The 20,208-nt window shown below is 34.7% G+C and overlaps 1 long non-coding RNA gene across 1 annotated transcript; it reads right to left on the bottom strand.

Moving 5' to 3' along the window:
• Positions 1-1,771: 1,771 nt before the first annotated feature.
• Positions 1,772-15,557, bottom strand: LOC141487450 (uncharacterized). The gene is made up of 3 exons (XR_012468394.1): positions 13,957-15,557; positions 7,840-7,883; positions 1,772-1,920 (listed from the first exon to the last, which is right to left on the bottom strand). It is a non-coding gene; the product is annotated as an uncharacterized lncRNA (long non-coding RNA).
• Positions 15,558-20,208: the final 4,651 nt, after the last annotated feature.

The raw sequence follows: 20,208 nt of genomic DNA, 5'->3' as shown, positions 1-20,208 counted from the left end.
GTCAAACGGTTCGGCGTGGGTACTTTGTTCACTCACTCGAATTGACTGCCGTGTTGGTCGGTGGTTCAAGCCCTAGTCTGAACGATCGATCTTCACTTGCTATCGTCCAACCCGTGTTAGGAATCACACGTTGAAAGGTAAGACCTCGTTTATCCTTAGCTCGCACAAGTTTCGACTTCTTAGGGTTGTCGTTCGTAGGAGTGCGACAGCTGGTTAACGGAAAAACAGATTTTAAACAGATTTTTAAACTGGGAGCAAATTGATACAAATTTCATTGACTATTGATGGTATTGAGATTGAAAGAACAGCATCTTATAAATTACCGTCTATTGATACTCAAATTTATCTGAACGGCATAAAAGACTATATCTATGATTTAAAAAAATAATATTAACATTATATAATCATTTTATAAAAATAAAATAAAAACAACAATAAAAATTAATTGGCGCTCCGGGGTGACTTCATTGATTCCAGTGCCGCATTTGATTTTTCAGCTGCAGGAAAACCCGGAAAAACCTGCAGCACCACATCATCTGAAGATCTTGATCTAACAATGTCCTCTCTCTTATAAAACAAAATGAAGGGTGTCTCCAGAGGCTCCAATAAATTCAATGCATCGCCAGAATACTTCGTGACACGACTATCGTCAAACTTAAACCAGTCCGTTTCGTCTTTGACCAAGGCGTAATAATGACCAAATTCAACGCCAGAATCACAGTGAACAATGACTGCATGAATATTATAATAGTGGTCTGCTAGGATGAAATGTTCATATATTTCGAACCTTCCAAAGAGTTTCTTGCTTCCGATAGAGGTTGAGTCTTGTTTGAAAATCATCAGTGTTATTATTAAATTGACTGGTGCCTCAGCTATACTTGTTTCCTTATAACAGTCAGTTAGTTTGGCGCAAATTTGACAATACAGTCGATCATCACCTGTTAAAAATTCCATTCCATTCCAACAAGAACCCCAAGAATTCGGAACAATCTTCTTGTTGTCCTAACGAGTATCTAGTGGACTTCAAAGACTCCAGGAAATCGGTTGGAGGGAAAGATGATACTCTCTTACGAAACTGCAGCTGCATGAACAGGTGTTTGAGTTTGATGAATAAGTAGGAAACATTCCGGTTCTCGTTCATCATTAAAATTTCGTTCTTGAAATTCTTCGTCATGAACAACACTTGTAAAATGCTATTCATGTAGCAAGTGTTTCCTAAATTATCCAATCCAATTTTCTTCTCTAGATTTTCAGGACAACTATCTACTGATTCGTAAGGAAAAACATGTTTCACAGAATCTCCATAAGAACCATTTCTCAAGCTACGATCGATCCTTCCAAGTGAGGAAGGGTTTCGTAGAGGGATCGATTCGGCTCTTGCTTCATAATAACATATTTATAGGTGACATAAATATTAATTTGATGGATGAAATTTCCGGTTCTGTTAATGAATACCTCAACATTCTTGCTGAAAATGGTTACTTCTATTATATCAATAAGCCGACCGGGGTTGCGTCTAATACACAAAGCACAATAGATCATATTTTCGTTCGTAAAAATAATGCGGACTATAATATAGTATTGAGCCCGGCATTATTCAAAATCGATATCACCGACCACTACCCAGTATACTTGAAAATATCAGGAACAATGAAGTCACCTTCTGAAAATGAAAATAAATCGAATACATTTGCAAAAAATATAAATTTCAATAAATTACACAAATCATTAAAAGGGGAAAAATGGAAAGAAGTGATGAGGATTAATGAAATACAGGTTTGTTATGACAACTTTATTGAAAAACTTGAATTTCATTTGAGAACAGCATCATATTCATATAATACTCAATATAAAAAATATAAAAAAATAAAACCATGGATCACTATTGACCTGATTATCGCAATACGGCAAAAGGATCACCTGAAAAAAAAAATTATAGTTAGATATACCCCAGAAAGGGTGTAATAAATGACCGTCGGGTCTGAATTGGCGATCCCTATATAAGTACTACTATAAATATATAATAATCATCTCAGTGTTTACTCGCACCAGAAAAATTCACCCCCCTGTATATGGGATCGTTCAGCCAAAGGTATTTATTTTCTTAATTTAGTTTGGTAGCGTGAGAGTTGCTGCCACCAGATCAGAAAAAGTTTGAAATCCGTCCTGATCACACGGATTGAGATTTAGTAGGCAACTTGGTCAACAGCTGACTTTGTCCTACCTTCTAATCTTCGTGGAGAAATGGCTTGGTTATGCCACCAATTATATCCTCAGAGACTGGATTCGGCCACGGCTTAAATGCGTGGTCTATTAGGGGTTTGAGGGAATAAAATAATATTAGCAAAGTTTTCACAAACCAACTTTATCGATGAGTAAAGTTGGCAGAATAATCGGATTAACAATAGATAAAAATTAAATGAACAAAAATTAATACTGAACGTTATTTACACTATATAAAAGAAAAAGAAATAAATAATTATAACCATGAGCAAACTATGGGTAAATTACCAAAACAAACTGACAGGAGTATTCCTTTGAAAATTTAGGTAACTTCACTCAGGGCATAGATATGCCTTGCCTGAATTCTACTAGCTATGCTATAAAACCAACTAAAATACAACTCTGAGAAGTTATCAAGAGACCCACTTAATCACTCCTCTCTGTATAACGTAGGAAATTACTATGACCTATAATAACCTAATAAAATGAAAAGGGAACCCGATTCGTAGCTATATTATTATGGTGAATGTTCATTAATACTCTAGGTGCCAAGTCGAAAATATAATCCACACACGCATGCAATAACATCTACACTATATATCAGAATTGTTTAAAATACGCTCACCAAAATTATCGTAGACGGACTCCCTGAAAACTCCAACAAAAGCCACTATTTCCCCAAAAACTCTTACCAGGAACTCGAAAAAATCTCTAAATCACTAAATTGAATAAACCCGCGAATACTACCAAAACCCAATTAGTGTCACTTCTCCAAACAGTGACTTGAAATATCTCAATATTTCAATTCACTCATAATTTCCTCTAGAATTTCCAGCTACCGTAGGATATTCAACTGGATTCACCAAATCTCCGCGCACCACTGACTTTACCTCAAATCAACTAAACCTCGATTATTTATCAATTCCAAAACACCTCGCAAAACGGTGACCTGAACTACCTCGTATTTCAGTACCTCCAGAAGTCACTCAGAACTTCGTAGGAAGTCCAACCGACCTACTTCTGAGTTCGTACGCTCCTGACAGTTAACCTCAAGTCAGCTAGTCAAATAAACCGCGAATATTCAACGCACTACTGAAATCCCCTCGCGACCCAGTATCTTAAAATCCTTTCAATAGCTTTCCCAACAACCTCCCCAAAGGGGCGAACTGCCCCAGGCAAGAGCCCCTAAACGACCCTGGGGTCCGCGCACGACTGACTTAAATCTTTTTGAAAAAACCTCACCACCTTATCTCTGTTAGGGGATGTAATTAATGTCATCTCAGAAAATTCTAACCAATCGGAGAGTCTGTAATTGTATCTAAGACTGGTACTCTTATCGCCACCTCATAGTCCGGCGAATAAGTCCGCAAGAATTCACGTCTAGTTCCCGACATTTCTAATGTCGTGAGTCTACTACTGATATTTAGATGTCACTGCAAGGGTCAATTTTGATATTTTTTGCTGTCTTGAATAAAACATATGTAGATTAAACTTGGGTGGCTTCATTTCATCATGTCGTTAAATTTTGAGCTCATAAGATAAATTGCGATATTTATTATACTTTTGAGTGCTTTCTGACTTTTATTCTAAATGGGGTATACAGACTGGATGACATATTTTTGACCCTTAACGAAAGATAATGAAATGAATTATGAGGTTGGGTGTTTCAAAATATCGAATTTTTTAGCATCAAGGAGTTAATTTTTAATGACTTTTCCTTTAAATGGCTTGGCTCTGTTGGCCTTAAGGTTATTTCTGAAAGATGATAAGGTTCCCTTTTCATACGAAAACACATGTGTTTTGGTATCTAAAATTCAATGAAAAATATAATAAATCCAACTTATTACAATACTCCCCCTTTTGAAAAAGTTTTGGCTTAATTGCCATAACTTTTCTCGCTTCATGCTTACTGACAAATACAACAACGCCACCTCATGTCGAATTCAAATATGAAAACAGAATAGGTATCACCTCAAGTTACGCGACTTTCAGTGGGGTTCTCCAGCATGCTATGATTAGGGGTTCCCTAACGAAATATTCCAAGTTTTACAAAAAAAAGTCATTGAAATAGGAGTGAACGTATCTCCTTGTATACTATAGTTCGCGTTATCACATCACAACAGAGGCCATATTCACTCACGATCCACTTTAGTCTTTTACGCCTTGGTGAATTTCCATCTCAATAGTTTCCATATGACATGCTACTCTTTATTGGTCAACGGCACATTATTCTAGATACGATTCGAATAGATTGAATTCAGATTGAATTCAATCTACACAGATCCTAAGTTCATCCTACAACTTTGTACCGCACTGATTGAAAAGTCTTTTGGTTCAGTCACTCAAGCTGCTTCGTTAATGTCTTTGTTCACAGTCCAGTGTGTCTGGGGCAAAACAGGGTAACCGCCAGTGGTATGATGGGCAGTCTGCGGGGTTCTGCGATGATTGGCAATGACGTCGTCGGTTCATCTGGTTGGGCTTCTCTGGAACGCTCCAGTTGAATTACACACCAGGTCAGGGTATCGCCTATAGAGTAGGTACTTCGCAACTCGAAATGTATAATAACCGCCAATTAGTCTCTCGCTCGGATCCTCACGTCGTCTAAGAAAGCCACATCGTTCCATGTTCGTCCGTTTTCATGGTAGGTTGTTCCTTCTCTGGTGCAGGTACTAGCCACTGATCCCAATATCATTAATGTGGCGCTGATTGAACAATTCAAGGTTATTTGTCAAATAACTAACAGGATTCCAACAGGTATAGTTTCAACGTTCTGTAACTGTCTATATAACTCGACAGTCCTTTTTCCACCAAATAAGTCTGACTATGCATCCCACGGTGATGCATCAATCTGAAGTCGCTCAGGTACGCGGATTCTCGTTCTGGACACTAACGTCTCTGAGAGATACAGTCGAAATGTTCACTCTCTCGTCCCTGCAACCGTACGCGATTATCGTGATTATCGATACAAAATAATGCCTGACCAGCAAGATAGCAATCATTAGGAAAATCGAGATCGTGCTGCCTTTTTCCATCTCATTGCCAGGGATTGACGAAGGGTGTATAGAAGCTCCAATTTAGATTAACCATCGATCGTTTATAAAATGGTAAAACAATAATCATTACATTCATTAAGAAAAGTTGAGACTACAATAAACTAAAAGGAAGTGAAAACAAAATTCACTTGATACGTCATCTACTGTCAATCCGGGTCAAAGATAGACACTAGTTCGACGAACACATCAATAACTTAGCTTGAAGAGAGTTTACCCCTGGCTCTTCAAGTAACGGCACTCCTCTGATTTGCTGAAATGCATTCTCATCATCATAGTTTCTTTCCTGCCCACCCCTAATCGTTCATCTACTCGTACCATACATTCATCTCACTCAATAATTTCACTCTCCATTATTCAGTTCTCATTCACTCCGTTACATTCTCTTACAGGTTTAGTCGATCTGGTTCTCTCCGAATCTGAGCGGATCTCCTGAATTTACCTCCGTTATTACCATAACCCGTTTACTTTCCCTTTTATTATGATCTTGTACACCCGAATTTCCCAATTTCCCTGTATTATATATTAGATTCTGCCTCCTTGTTTGTCGATGGCCTCCATCCTGGCAGGGGGAATTCAGCCTTAGAAGTTTAAACTGACATTGTCCCCATCTTCCTGTCGTGGCCCTGAAAAAGAAGTCGACTGTGATGCTTGTCTAGGTATGGGTCCCGTATTCTGCTTTGCCTCTCTGCTGTTCTCAGCTTCCGCATTTGGTTTTCTATCTCTATTGTATCCAACTACGTTTCTGACCGGCTTCCATGTACGTGGTTGAAATTCTGCAACCCTAGCTCCCCTAAAACCTACGAAAATATGATCGACCCCTACTCTGATTGTTTCTTGGACAATCCCTTGCCCAATGATCTGCTTGTTGGCACACATAACATCCATTATTGTTTTCGGGTTGAACTCTGCGACAGTCTCTGGAGAAATGACCTGGTTTTCCGCATGAGTAACAATTCCTTCCAAGAAGTGGATTATTTTTGTTCCTATAATCTCTGGAACCTCTATATTCATCTCTATTGTTACCCGTGGTATCGACCCTCAATTCCCTAGACCAATGTTCAGAATTTCCACCGCAGGCCTGGCACTCGCCCTGCTTATCTACTGCCGAAATTTTCAAGCTAGCACATCTTCCTTGGACCATCATCAGGGTTGTTTCCTGTAACTTAACTAACTCATCAGCCTTCTCCAAATCCAAATTTTTCTCACTCAACAAAACGCCAGTTTCTTTCATAAGGTCCTTTCGCAGCCCTACCTTGAATTGATTCAGGATAAGTTCACAATTTTTCCTTTTTATCCCAGCTTCCTCGCCAGCGTCAGCTCCTGATAAATCTTCCTTTAGTAAGGCAGACCCTAAAATTCTTAACCTAGTACAAAATGACGACACATCTTCGTCATGTCGTTGAAAACATTTACTTAAATTCCACTGATTTTCGCCTGGTAATTGGAACGGGGTAAATTTTTTTATGAATTTATTCTTAAGATCAGTAAAATTTAACGTGTCCAACTGCGCATCCGATTTAAAATAATTATAGGCGTCACCAACAAGCTTGAATTTAAATAACTGAAGGGTTTCGTCCTCCGACCAATTATCCAGTCTTGCACGCAACTGTTATTTCTCAAAATACCTTACAACCTCTTTTCCTGAAAAATCATCTAAAGTTGCCGCGATCATACCTAGCGAATAGTGGGTTGCCACTCTAACAGGTGTTGGCGTGGGTGTAACCCCTGATACACCTTCTTTATTATTCATTTCGATAATCGGAATGAGTATCGAACTAGAAAATATATATTTTTTGGACTCCTTGCTAAACTTCGGGTAAAATATATATGTATAGGCACAAGTCGGGTTATTTGTAGGGTTCCCTTTTCTATGTTGATAAACCTAACTGACTTCTACTGTATCTTATCAACCAAAAAAATTAACGCAAAATATTATTATTTTTTCTTTCTGGACCTCCTTCTTTCACCCTCTCAAATAAAATCTACCATTCAAATAAAATAATATATCTTTCTGATAAAGTTAATCCTACCGATCTTTTTCTTTCACTACCTCAAATAAAATAATCCCCTTCAAATAAAATAATCTCCCACCGCTAGGCCACCACTGTAATAAATGACCGTCGGGTCTGAATTGGCGATCCCTATATAAGTACTACTATGAATATATAATAATCATCTCAGTGTTTACTCGCACCAGAAAAATCACCCCCCTGTATATGGGATCGTTCAGCCAAAGGTATTTATTTTCTTAATTTAGTTTGGTAGCGTGAGAGTTGCTGCCACCAGATCAGAAGAAGTTTGAAATCCGTCCTGATCACACGGATTGAGATTTAGTAGGGAACTTGGTCAACAGCTGACTTTGTCCGACCTTCTAATCTTCGTGGAGAAATGGCTTGGTTATGCCACCAATTATATCCTCAGAGACTGGATTCGGCCACAGCTTAAATGCGTGGTCTATTAGAGGTTTGAGGGAATGAAATAATATTAGCAAAGTTTTCACAAACCAACTTCTTTGATGAGTAAAGTTGGCAGAATAATCGGTTTAACAATAGGAAAAACTTACCTGATCATTTCCTCAAAAACACCATGCAACAAGACGCCATGTTTCTGAAACCAGTAACACAAAATGAGCTGATCGAAATTATACAGGGCTTTTCATGATGAGCGTTAATTAGCCGTTTCTGGCAAACTATTCAACGGATCAACCTGAAAATTCCACAGTATGCATAAGTCAATATGACCTACACGCCTAAAAATTTTTTGACGAAGCGGCGTTGTCGCTTCTACTATAAAGTAGCGGCTTCTTTGATTTTTCAAATGGAACACCCCGTATATAATATCATATTATGATTCATTATCACTTTGTCAACAAATTCATATACTATTTCTCAATACCTATCTATTACCGTTTAGAAGATATAAATTAATTTTGATATTTTTTTTACCAAACATGAACTTTTATAAATGCTGATAATCTTGAACTGTCTTGCACTAAACCGATTAATTTTGAAATGGAGTGGAGTGATACTATGAGGATCTTCACTCCGAGTCATATTTTCATTTGCCTCATACAGGGTCTTCAAAAAATGCAGATACTTTGATCTCAGGAAAAAATTAGTGGAACTCAATTTTTTCAAATGGAACACCCTGTATATTTCAACATTTTTGAGCTCTACATCCAATTTTAGATTAACCTTGTTCAGATAATACTATTTCTATTTTGAACCGTTTTCGAGATAAACTGTTTCAAACGAAAATTGACATGGTTTCCTTGTTCATCAATCATTTTTGTAAAACAGATTTCGTTTGATGTTTCTCAATTAGTCACAGATAATAGAATGAAATGATAATTATTAAAATACTCCTCAACCATCGAATGAAACTTCTCTTCAAACAATAGTTTTATTAACGCTGAAACACGAACTGAAAATAATAAACTCCTAAATTAATGAGTTAATATAATCGTCAGTGTATTTCAGAATATGTTCAAAGACATCTCCACCTCTACTTAAACAAACATGTAATCTCTTCAAAATATTGTCATGTGTAGCGCTTCTGATCAAGTCTGGAGTCAAACTATTGAAAGCAGTTATAACTCTCGATTTCATATCTTCCATTGTTGTTATTGGAGTAGAATAAACCATATTTTTAATGAAACCCCACACGAAATAATCTAATGGATTGCCATCTGGTGTTCTAGGAGGCCAACGAGAAGGTCCATTATTACCAATCCATATGTCTTCGAAGATTTCGGTTAAAGCTTCGCTGACTGAATGAGAATTATGGGGTGGAGCACCATCCATTTGGTACCATACACGTTCTCTTCCTGGTTCATTACTCAAAATCATTTGAATTCCATTCCTCAGTAAATCTTCATATTTTGATGCATTCAAATTATCATCATAAAACTCGATAAAAAAGTTGACTCATTCTTTATGGCACAAAATACATTGAATTGCCATCTTTCTTGAAAACCCCTTTGGCGGACAACATGGGGATTTTCTGGTGCCCAATAATGACTGTTGTGTCTATTGAAAACTCAATTTTTTGTGAACTTGGCCTCATCTGTCCATATGATATTGTCAAGGAAATGTTCATCCTCTTGAGTCTTGACAAGTAACCATTCAAAGAATTCCACTCTACGAGGTAAATCAGTCTTTTTCAAATGTTGGACACAGTAGAACTTATAAGGATGCCATTTATGCTTATTAAGAATTCGACAAATTGTCACGTAGGGTATACCTATCTCCCTTTCAGCCTCGTGCAGAGAAGCATTCGGAAATGCATGAAAGTATCCCAAAACTGTTATACCATTGTCATCATCATCATCCACTTTAGTCTTCTTACGAATGATTTTTGGATGGAAGGTTCCATTCAATCTACAGTTTTTTAGTACTCGATTTATCACATTAATATTCGACTTCGGAAGTTATGGATATCTTTCATGAAATACTCGGCATATTCTACTTGCAATTCTATTGCACTCACCATAAATTATTAATAAATTCAAGAAATCTTCATTGCTGTAACCTAATCTTGACATTATTCTATTATAATTGGTAGCTATCACAATCAGTCAAAACCACCAACGAAAGTCTGACGTAAAAAAATTGGTTTATTTATTTTTCCAAAGCACACTATTAAAAAATATTAATGTGTACTGTTGTACGTTAGAGACCAATACCTCAATGTATACAAATTGTAACTTTTTCTAAGGTAGGTACATACCAATTTCGAATTGACTGATCTGAGACAGTTAAAAAACTGGATCGAAAAGAAATATTACTAAGTATAAAAAAAATTTTGAATATTCAAAATAAGTGATGAATTCAAAAAAACGAGCAAGAAAACCACGTCAGTTTCCGTTTGAAACAGTTTATCTCGAAAACGGTTCAAAATAGAAATAGTATTATCTGAACAAAGTTGAACTAAAATTGGATGTAGAGCTCAAAAATGTTGAAATATACAGGGTGTTCCATTTGAAAAAATTGAGTTCCACTCATTTTTTCATGAGATCAAAGTATCTGCATTTTTTGAAGACCCTGTATGAAGCAAATGAAAATATGACCCGGAGTGAAGATCCTCATAGTATCACTCCACTCCATTTCAAATTTGATCGTTTTAATGCAAGAGAGTTCAAGATTATCAGCATTTATAAAAGTTCATGCTTGGTAAAAAAAATATCGAAATTAATTTATATCTTCTAAACGGTAATAGATAGGTATAGGGAAACAGTATATGAATTTGTTGACAAAGTGATAATGAATAATAATATGTTATTATATACGGGGTGTTCTATTTGAAAAATCAAAGAAGCCGCTACTTTATAGTAGAAACGACAACGCCGCTTCCTCAGAAACGGCTAATTAACGTTCATCATGAAAAGCCCTGTATTCAAGCTAAAAACCAACTGTTCATCTGGTCCTGATGGCATTTCCTTGAAACTCATAAAGAAAATTCATTTATTCGTTATATCTCCATTAACTGACATGATGAATTTGATCTATAAAAATAGTATACTACCACCCCAATTTAAACAGTGAATTGTTAGCCCCATATATGAAACAGGTAAGCGTGATGACATTGGAAACTATAGACCAATATCAATAAATTTGCTGAAGTATTTGAACAATCCTTAAAAAGTAGACTTGTGAATTACCTCAATGCAAAAAAACTACTAACAGACAAACAGTTTGGTTTCATTAGCAACTCCAATACCGAAAAAAACAGTACTAGATTTTGTACAACAAATAATTGGGGCATTGGATAGATCAGAAAAATGTTTAGCTATATTTCTAGACTAAGGCATTCGACACCGTTGATCACGACATGATATTAAAAAAAATACATGGGTATGGTATACGTGGCCCAACATACAATATTTTGGAAGACTATCTATCACATATAGTCTGGTTCACATGTACTCGACTTAACTCTAAATACGAATCGAATGACACCTTGGTCGTAATTTTTGGACAGGGCTGAAAAATGTTACAAAAAAAATACATGTGAACAAGACTAATAGGACACAAAAGGTCAAAGTTGATAATAGCCTGAGTGAAGCAATGAAAGTTAAGACAGGAGTACCACAGGGAACAGTTTTAGGTCCCATATTATTTCTTGTTTACATCAATAGTATCTGTTCCATCTCATATCATATGCGGACGATACAGCACTCATATTCACATAGTAATTGGAAGGAGATTTGAAAAATCAGAAAAGGGACTGAAAGATATCCAGATATGGCTTGATCACAATCTTCTGAGTCTGAATGTGGAAAAAACTAAATTTATTACATTCACCCTATTACAGAACGATCAACCTGGAAATAGCATACCTAATCCATATACATGACAGAGACTATACCAATACAACAAATTGCAATTGTGCTGTTATAGAAAGAACGAAAATGATTAAGTTTATTGTGGATCGGCATATGAAGTGGGATGACCACATAAAACGGCTCAGACTTTTAACAAACAACAACAAAAAAATTCTATGAATTGAGAAATATTTTGGAATAAAAAAATGTGAGCACCATATACCAGTCTTTAGCAGAATCTGTAATGTATTGTAATCTGTATTACTGCCTGGGGTGGTACATTTAACAATTCTCTCAATGCCCTCCAAATATCTCAAAATACAATCTTGAAAATATTATTCAAAAAACCTAAACTATACTCTACCGAATGTCTGTATAAGGAAACGCAGTTACTGAAAACGAGAGAACTCTATATCCACCAATGTTTAACTTGGGTGTACCACAAAAAAACTTACACTTTAATCAACAAACAAAGAAAAACAAACAAGATTCGTTACTAGTTCTTTCATAAACATACCAACATTTAATAAAAGTCACACACATAGATGTATTTTCTATCACGGTCCAAAATTATTCAATCTTCTGCCAGTTAACATAAGAAACAATTCCAATCTCAATACATTCAAAAAAATCAATCAAAACATTCATTATGTTTAATACCGAACTTCTCGATTTATTCGGCTAAACACAAACGATGTTCAGCAAGCTCTTCATGATTCCCAATGTTCATCAATTCTGTAAATTAATTAATCGAAATGTATGTATATAGATAGGACAGTTAATGACATATAACTGAATACCCTGAGTGGTAGATGGAAAGCGCAACACAAGTACTTTAGTAACTTCAGTTACTTAGGTGCATCCATCCTCACACTGAGGGTAATAAAACTGTATATATAAACTGTAAAAATGTATAAATAAATTTTAAAAAATCTTAAAAAGACGCTTTTCAGTTAGTGGTTTCTGTTCAATTTTCAAACACATTAGCAATGAATTATTAGAATCATGAAAAATGGGATATGAAAGTCCATTTTATATAAACCGGGGAAAATGCAGAAGCAGCAAGCAATTTGTATAACGAAAGGTATCCAGAGAGAAGACAACCTTTTAGAGACATTTTTGCAAGATTGCATCACAACCTAATTGATGGTAGTCAATTTGTAAAAAAAGTCCAAATGAATCAAATAGGGTTAAGGAGGAAGAAATAGTCGTTTCAGGGGCTGTTGAATATAATCCTAAAACGTCAACGCGAAATTTGTAAATATCAGCAGGCCTACCAAGAACTAACGTTAGGCGGATTTTGAAAAAACAAATTCATGGCTCTTTGTCACTGATTCCTGGAAAGTTATAACCAAGTGCGTGATTTTTCGTTAAATTGTATTTGAACAGACGAAGCTTGTGTGAGCAGTACTGGCATTTTCAACCGCTACAATTCTTACGCTTGGGCACAACAAAATCCTCATTCTATTGTGGATCAGAGAAGTCAAGGAAGATTTGGATTTAGTGTGTGGACAGGTGTTTTCAGGGGTAGAATTATCGGCCCGTTCATTTATAATGGCACTCTCACATCTCAGACATATTTAGAAATTATAAGGCAAAATATTGAATCCCTTGGTGATGAATTGCCACTAATAGCTCTGAAATATATATTTTTAACAAGACGAGGCTTCGCCTTGGCCGCAAATTTTGGTAATAATTGAATAGCCAACCAACCGTTGGCCGGTCAGGTCACTGGACCTAACGTCTATGGAACTTTACCTCTGGGGAAAGTTGAAACACCTTATTTTTAAATGACCGACTAATTCTAGATACGAGTTGGAAGCGGCAGTGATGTAAAGTTTTGCTTCTCTCAATCCTATCGAACTAATTAATTCGGCAAGAAACGTTCTGAAAAGGTGTCGCCTGTGTGTAGGAGAAACTGGTAGACATTTCGAATACCTTCTCTGAAGAAATATATTTCATTGTTTGTTCTTCATCATCACTATTAATATTATTGTTGAAGTTCCATTTATTAGTAATAATATTGATCAAAGTGTGCTTTTCAAAGTCTATGTGTTTTAGCAGAAAGATTTCCAAATCTACACAGACCCAATAAAAATATTCTGAGAAGACTTCTAAGAAACTGTCGTGATTTCGGATCTTTTTCGTCTGTCATCAACAAAACAGAAACACTCGTAAACAATGAGGACATCGGAAATGTAGTTTTGGCCTACTTCACAGCCTATTCAGAAAATTCGTTGAAAGACGCAAAAAAGTCACTTAGAATTTCATGTTCGTCAATAAACCGGATTTTAATCAAACATAAGTGGCGTCCCTTTAAATATCAACAGGTTCAAAATCTGAAACCTCACGACTTACCTGCACGAGTGGAATTCTGCGAATGGTTTCTTATCAAGATACAGGAGGACCCTGAGTTCATGAAGAACATGATATGGACAGATGAAGCCAAATTTGCCAAGAATGGTATGTACAACCGCCATAATAGTCATTTTTGGGCAGCAGAAAATCCAAAACTCGGTCGCCAGCGCAACTTCCAGGATTCATGGAGTTTTAATGTTTTTTGCGCTATAAAGGAAGACCGAATTTTATGTTTATTTATATCTTTATGAAGAGAATTTGAATAGCGATAGATATTCGCATATAATTAGGAATGTGGTTGGTAAATCCATAAGGCATGTTTCTGAACAATACCGTTTCAAGTTATGATATCAGATGGATGGAGGCAGGGGATCCATTCATATATAGTAGTGATACCGTTGCTGGGTTGTTGAATGGGATGTTCGAAGATAAGTGGATTTGCTGCAATGGACCATTTAAATTTCCTCCTCGCTCTCCAGACCTGACGCCACTGGACTTCTTCATCTGGGGATATCAAAGAAAATGTTCATGCGGATCCTGTGAGTGTTAAAGAAAACATGAAACGAAGGGTTCTGAGAGCTTTCAATAATTTGATTCCTGACTCCATACAGAAAGCTACAAATAGTGGTATGCAAAAAAGAATATATTCTTGTTTAGAACAAAACGGCAATGTTTTTGAACATCTGTTGAAATGAACCACAATATTATTTGAATTTAAATAAATTAGGTTATATTCTAAAATTAAAGTAAAATCTAACCTTAAAAAATATAAACAAAATAAAATTACTGTATACGATATCAATAAACAAAGATGTAATTCATCTCTCTGATAGTATTTTATTTCAATCCATCCATTTTCATGTTGAGTCACCTTTTACCAACGACAGAGTTAATATTAGTTCATTTGTTTTCAAAGCTTTCTTGGTTTGGTATTGCTTCGAATGATTTACATTTGAAATATTTCCCAAAATCGGATATATCTTGCCAGGGGTGTAGTTTAGGTATAGGACATTCTTCATGAATGTGATATCTTTTATTTTGTAGTATCCAAAAATAATAGAATAGTGTATGGTTTCCATTTAAAAAAATCGTGTTTCATCAGTTTTCTCGATGTAATGTTTTAGGTGGAAATTTCGATCACCCTGTAAATTATTTTCGAAAATTCTATGGACCTGTTCATGACTTTATGCTTAAGGTGTGATTCTGTTAAATTTCACATTTTCAACTGTTACTGTCTATGAGTTATGATTTTTTCGAAATGGTGCTGTTACTGTCAAATTTTTCAGAAAAAAATTAAAATCTCGAAAACTTACAAATTTGGGTATAGGCATTGTTTTACAACGTGGGCCTAAAATGTGTTGAGAAATTCAAAAAAGTAATAAAATACAGGGTATTCAATTTGAAATAAGGAAGTTGCCCTCAACTTCTGGTATAACGAAAAGAGACCAGAAGTTGCCCTCAACTTCCGGTATAACGGAAAGAGACCGGAAGTTGAAAATATTTTAGTTGAGAAGGCCATTTTGTAAAACCCACTACCACACAATTTCACAATTTAGTTTTTATTTTGAATCGTTCTCCTAACGAACGTTCGTCGTGAAAGACCCTGTATGTATGTATGTATGTATGTATGTATGTATATATATATATATATATATATATATATATATATATATATATATATATATATATATATATATATATATATATATATATATATATATATATATATATATATATATATATATATATATATATTAAGCGGGTTAATATTTGGGTAAGCAGCAACTGAAAAAGTGTACTCTTTTAACAATATATTCCAATCATTACGACAATGTATACTGTCATCCTCAGGGAAAACTACAATAATAGAACATAAGACTAATTAATATTGTACAGTTGAAAATTATGTACTTACAGTGTCATTGAGGTTGGACTCAGTGATGTTTAAAATAATTTTTGTTATTATTTGATTTTAATGTTGACCTTAGACTTGAGAAATAGGAAAACATTGAAATTAGTTTGGATAGTGATTCAAGATAATTATAGTTACACATCAAATAATTAAACATATAAACGTCAATTTTGATAAAATTATTGTGAATCTAATGAATGAATTCCTTTTTTAATTCTAAAATTTGATTTTGTACCAGTACTGATATATATATATATGTATTTATTTATAATTATACCTGTGATATAATATATATATATATATATATATATATATATATATATATACATATATATACATATACATACATATACATTTTTATATATATATATACATATACATACATACATACATACATACATACATACATACATACATACATATACATATACATATATATATATATATATATATATATATATATATATATATATATATATATATATATATATAAGTGGATAATCTTAGCGACTGGAGAAATGTACGGTAAAATAGATTAACAGGGTCTCTCATTCAAAAAATGAAAAATCAAACTCTGCTTTACTTTGTCAAGCTTTCGCTTCTAATGTGAAGCTTCTTCAGGGCAGTAAAAACGAGCGAAAAACAATAAATTGAACATTAAATTGACGAGAAAGTTGTACATGTATAGGATTTTTTTTTAAACCCTTCTGGTTGTTTGGTGTGGCGGGATGAAGTCCTACTTCATGAGCTCTGGCTACAGCAAGATGAGCAGCGTTCGACGACTTACGCGTGTTTCCTGGAGTGATTGCTTCACAACGGATGGGCAATGGCGACGACTTATCCGGGTTTCTTGTTGCTGAAGAGACCGTCCTGTCCACTGAGTTGGTGCTTGTTCTTCTTCTTGTCGAAAGTCTGGAGACTACCGCTGTTTGGATATCAGCGTTTCTCAAGATCCGTACGACTGCGCCAATTTGTTATGTGGTTTACACTGGATTTATATTTTTAATAAGCAATAAACTTTATTGAATACAATTATTTACAATAAAGACATTTAAAAGTTTTACAAAAATGATTCAAGATTTCGACGAACTTGGATAGTCGCGAAATTGTTCAAGAATGCGGCGTCCTCTTGTTCAGGATCAGGAACTGCTGATGTAGATATGCGTTTTTTCGAATGTTCTAGAAAAACCTTGGAAATGTGCTGAATATGCTGAGTCATTTCTGGGTAACTGCGTAGTGGCTGATGCAATGTTTGTTTATTATGGTGCAATCCTTAGACAAAGGGTGCATTGATTTTTCTAATATAACATGTATAATATACAGGGGCCTAATGTATCAAACAATAGTTCTATAAAACACCATACAATCAATCGGCTAAGCTATTAATAAAAAATAAGTCTATGAATGAAATCTTATTGAAAAGGCATAAAACCATTATAGACAAGATGATATAGCTAGGTATAAATATAACTATAAATAGTGTAACAGCATATAAATAAATATACGACAAAAATTTCGGTTGCTTGAGGCACAAACTGAGGCAAAATCATTTCACAATTGAGATGTATAAAAATGACAATTGCGAACATGTAAAGGAAAACACGGGCCTAATGTATCAAACAATAGTTCTATAAAACACCATACAATCAATCGGCTAAGCTATTAATAAAAAATAAGTCTATGAATAAAATCTTATTGAAAAGGCATAAAACCATTATAGAAAAGATGATATAGCTAGGTATAAATATAACTATAAATAGTGTAACAGCATATAAATAAATATATGACAAAAATTTCGGTTGCTTGAGGCACAAACTAAGGCAAAATCATTTCACAATTGAGGTGTATAAAAATGACAATTGCGAACATGTAAAGGAAAACATGTAAGATACACTCTGGATTGATTCAGGTAGGTTTTAATTGAATAAACATTTATTAGTTTTGAATCTTAAGGGTAGGTATATTTTTCATATATACTTTCGAATATAATATATTTTTGGTTAATAATGTGACAAATTATTTGTTTATTACTGGGTCTCCATTTTTTGAATATTTTCAAATGTGTAATGATATATTTTTGAGCTCCCATGTAGGAGCATGGTAGTATTTACTTCGTTGATAGATTGATTTGTCACTTCAAGGAAGTAAACTTATGTTGTGAGAATGGTCATTGGGAGCGGCGAGTTAATTTTTTTGACTTTGATATAAGGTAAGATATTATAAACATAGATTTATTTAACATATCTAATTTGGGATTCATTGTAAAGTATATTAGTGAAATGTATTGTGTTATACAATATTCGTAAAATTTATCTTTGCAGAACATACACTTCGATTGAAAGGCAATAATTCACCCTGCTCCTTTATTACTGATGATAATATACTTTACTGTGCATAAAATAAAACATGATTACAAAGTGATACAATGTCAAATGACCTAAAAAACAATATGACTACAAATAATTGTATATAAGTCTAAACTGATTAAAATAGTGAATGTATCACAAGGAATCTTCAAAGTATTCTTCAATATTATAATGTACTTTATCCACCAAAAGGTTCTTTACTGCCTTTTTAAATTCAATAAGAGAATCAATGTTCTTGATTTCGACAGGACTCTGATAAGATATCTTACAGCCATTGTAAATAAAAGTTTTTAATCACAGTTGGAGTACCGTTTCAGTACCGTTTCTAAGATATACAGGGTGTTAATTAATTATGTGCCATAAATTTAATGGACGATTCTTTAGGTAATTTTAAGACGAAATGTTCTTAAATATCCTTTACCTAATTCTGTTGTAATTTGGCAATGGTATTTATAACATTAAGGAGCTAATTTAGCCCGAACGTGATTCAATTTATTAAGTCCAGTGGCGTCTCGAGCGGGATTTGAACGAATATTTTTGACTTAAAAATGTACGCCACTGACTTTTGTGCAATTTTTATTATTTCTTTGGATTGAACTATTAGAAATAGAACTTTTTTGTCTCTTGAATTTTTTCATATCTTGATTAGTTTTTAAGAAAAAAAAGTCGACCTAATTGCATATCCCTGGACCTTACAAGGAATAATATGGGGAATTAAATGTTTCTTTTGGAAATCATTATTTTTACAATTTCTCATTACTAATTATGTAACAATAACAACAATATTAAATAACATTAACATCTAGACTAACGAAGTGCACTAAATTAAGTGTTGAAAATGGCCTCCTTCGGCTTCAATACAACCGTTTAGCCGCCACATCATTGAATTTCGCACTCTTCTGAAAATACCATAAATAATAATCAAAGATTGCCTTGGAAAACGATTGCAGCATTTAATAAACAACTTGACGGTTGTTGTCAACTTTATAAGCTTTCAATTTATAATTGTTATAAAAAGTGTATTTAGTGAACAAATCTAACACAAATGAATTTTAAATGTTCAAGCCAGTCTCGATATACCTACACAGTAGTTAATTTGCTTTAGATTTGTTTACTGCCCAGTCTTCAAGCATAGCCCACATGTTTTTGTAAAAATGGTTCAAATTACTAACAGTGAAATGGCAGATATGCATTTCTGTTATGGAATGACTCAAGGAAACTCGAATGCTGCAAGACGCATTTACCATAAAAGATTTCCTTAGCGTGTAGTGCCTAATAGAGAAACTTTTGTATGTCTCCATGCACGACTTTCTAAAACAGGCAGCTGTAGAAGATCAACGGTTGTCATTAGAAGGCCTGCAACGGTACGAACAGTTTAAATTGAAGAAGCTGTTTTAAATGAGATTGAAGTAAATCCTAATAACAGTACTCGGAAAAGAGCTGAAGAACTGAATGTTACCCATGTCACAGTGTGGCAGATTTTAAGAGCCCAGCAGCTACATCCCTATCACATGCAATGTGTGCAAGCTCTATTGCCCAGAGACTTTTTCTGGTTGGTTACGCGGTAAAATAATAAGAAATCCAGGTTTCCTAAGTCGAATATTGTTCACAGATAAAGCTTGTTTTTCTCGCAATTCAATTATCAACTTCCACAACAATCACATTTGGGCCGAAAACAATCCACACGCCTTGATAGAAAATAATTTTCAAGAACAGTTTCTTTTAATATGGGGGTTGGAATTGTCGGTGACCATCTCATTGGGCTTCACTTCCTTCCACCTAGACTCAATGGAGAGGAATACCGAAGGTTTTTAGAATTTGTTTTACCTGGACTTTTAGAAGAAATTCCAGTCATGCAAAGATTCCGTATGTGGTACATGCACGATGGTGCTCCACCACACTTTAGTGTTGTGGCACGGCAATTTTTGGATGAAAATTACCATAATCGCTGGATTGGGAGAGCAGACTCACACC

The sequence above is a fragment of the Leptinotarsa decemlineata genome, unplaced genomic scaffold (genome assembly GCF_025532065.1).
Source record: "Leptinotarsa decemlineata unplaced genomic scaffold, Ldec_3_MD MMD2_P_RNA_scaffold_2, whole genome shotgun sequence".
NCBI lineage: Eukaryota > Metazoa > Arthropoda > Insecta > Coleoptera > Chrysomelidae > Leptinotarsa > Leptinotarsa decemlineata.
The sequence above is the reverse complement of the archived record's forward strand: the minus strand, read 5'-3'. Positions and strand labels throughout refer to the sequence as shown.